Source organism: Magnolia sinica, chromosome 15 (genome assembly GCF_029962835.1).
Source record: "Magnolia sinica isolate HGM2019 chromosome 15, MsV1, whole genome shotgun sequence".
Taxonomy (NCBI): Eukaryota; Viridiplantae; Streptophyta; class Magnoliopsida; order Magnoliales; family Magnoliaceae; genus Magnolia; species Magnolia sinica.
In genome coordinates this window covers 37,720,983-37,723,613 of record NC_080587.1, presented here as the reverse complement: position 1 = coordinate 37,723,613, position 2,631 = coordinate 37,720,983, and the positions used below count along the sequence as shown (strand labels likewise).

At 36.0% G+C, this 2,631-nt stretch overlaps 1 non-coding gene across 1 annotated transcript; it reads left to right on the top strand.

The window, feature by feature from the left end:
* The first annotated feature begins 218 nt into the window (after nucleotides 1-218).
* On the top strand, nucleotides 219-326 carry LOC131228345 (small nucleolar RNA R71). Its single transcript, XR_009162851.1, has one exon. It is a non-coding gene; the product is annotated as a small nucleolar RNA R71 (small nucleolar RNA).
* The last annotated feature ends 2,305 nt before the right edge of the window (nucleotides 327-2,631 follow it).

Below are 2,631 nucleotides of genomic sequence, written 5' to 3'. Positions count from 1 at the left end.
CATAAATTCTTTCCCTTTCCTTTGATTGAGTAGGCTTAGAAGTGGTAATTCTTGAAGAGGTATCCCATGATTGCGTGTTTTCAGCAAGTTTATCAAAATAATCACACACATCATCGTCTTCCTTATTCATGAATTCTCCATTACACATCATCTCTACAAATTGGCACATGGGTGAGATCAATCACTCATAGAAAAAGCTTATTATACGCCATGTTTCATAGCCATGTTGTGGACATGAATTTATGAGATCTTTAAATCGCTCCCAACATTGGAAGAAGGTCTCATCCTCTTTTTATGCAAAATTCATGATTGTTTTCGTTAAGGTATTTGTTTTATGATATGGGAAAAACTTTTTAAAGAACTCCCTTGTCATATTAGCCCATGTGCCAATGGACCTTGGTCTTAAGGAATGTAACCACAACCTAGCCTTTTTCTTTCAAAGAGAAATGAAACAATTTCAGCCTAACTGTGTCCTCAGACACATTTGGGAAGTGTAATGTATATATTATTTCATCAAACTCTTTCATATGCAAGTATGGACTTTCATATTCTAATCCATGAAACGTAGGGAGGAGTTGAATTACCCCTGGTTTAATATCCATAGTTCCTGCATTCAATGGAAATATCATGCAGGAAGGTGTGCTCACCCTCGCCGGTTGTAAATAATCTCATAGAGTATGAGGCAGGGGTGCATTATGCACCTCGTTTTCATCTTCGGCTTCCTCAACTGGGTGTTGAGGTTGATGTGTGGTCATAACTTCTACTAACTTAGAGGATCTCGAGTGATGTCTAATTCAGTGATGGATAGGCAACCTTCAAGTAATCCTCCTTCACTTAAGAGACGTCGAGTGTTGTCACGAACCCACTTGGGCATGAAACACTCTCAGCCCTCAAGTAAATGTGAATAATGTTTAAACTATCAATAAAAGGTAGAAACTATGGTGTCAAGGATCCACTTGTAGCTATCAAGATGCTACCTTACTTGATTCAAGGAATACAATTGGAATTGGAGTCATATCCTATCCAATTTAAAGATAAAGCAATTTAAATCAAATCTGAACTTTTCATTGACCTAATTCTCAATGGAAGAAAATTGTGATGATTGGAAGGGATTATATCACCCTATCATGCCCAGGAGACGATGGTGAACAACAGGATTTACCGATCTCACTATCTCAAAATAGGAAAAGAAGATATCAAAAGCTATTACAACATCTATTGTAATTTGAGTTACAATAAATTATAGAAAACTGAAAATATTCCCTTAGTATCAAACTAGAAATCAATGAAGTTCAATAAGAACAAGAATCAAAGCAAAATAAACATCCAAACATGGTACAAGCTTCACCTCTTAGCCCTAGCTAATAGGTTTAGTCAACCATAGACATGATTGAAACCAAATCTCTCAAAAAAAGCATGAAAAATAAACTAAGGAAGAAGAAAAACTCTTTACGGCTACTCCACCCTTGTGTATGCTCCTTGAGACCTTTCCAAATCCTAGAAGATGCTTTGGAGCATCCTAGGGAGTCCTATTTATAGTTGTGGAACTCCAACTTTCGCACTGAGTTAGAAAAATCTAAAAACTGCCTCAAATTTACGCGCTCTACGCAATTTTCCAAAATATACTTGGAGTTTAAACCGCCTCAAATTTACACACTCTGCACAGTTTCCCAAAATAGACTCAGAGTTTCAGAATATGCTTTTTCAGGACAATTTCATGAATATGTTTGTTTTTAGGATAATTTCAGGATTCCTTTTCTTCACTTCAAATCTTTGATTTTCTTCATTCCTCGATTAGTTTTCTTGGATCTTTGGCATGTGAATTCTTCATTAATGACTTCCAAATCTCCAAATCTTCATTTAGTAATCTTTTGAGCATAAATCTTCCTTTTGGCATCAATTTCACCTTAAGCTCTCAAAATCACCTCACACATGAAAACATACATAATTAAATCGATTAAGCATTATCACGTTTATAAAACCAAGGTATAAATAGGAAAAAATGTGCAATATTTCACACTCAACAGTCATCGGGTAGAGCTCAGTGGAGAGATGGATGATCAAGTGGAGCGCCCTTAGCTGGCTAAGCTTTGGGAGCTTGAGTCGTTAACTTTCTTGTGGCTTTCCCTTAATATTGATATCTCTCGTACATTGTCATGTTTTTTGTTTGTAATGGTCCCTATGGGCGCATTTTGGACTTGTACACTTTATTTGGTTAATTAGCCATGCACATTATGATTTTAGTTATCCTTACTTATCTTTGATTATCCATTATATTTAATATGTGCCACTCTGATTTAAGTTGTTTATGGAATGAATGTTAATTTAACCAAGTACACATGTGAAAAATACTCCCTCATGCGGATTCATTGGCAACATTCAAGTTTGTGCAACTAGAGCATCGTACTCATGTGGCGAAAACCGAAGTGTTGTCAATGTCGGTGCCAATGCACTTGACCGTCGTGGTGTTAACACCTTAGGACTCGAGATCTAAGTCTCCATACTCAGGTGTCGGGTTTCGAGTCGTTACATAGGTAAATGAATTTGTAATCATATCTTGAATGGAAATAACAACATCAATGTATTTTAATAATAGCTTGACATTAAAATAATGTAAAAATTCCATCACTA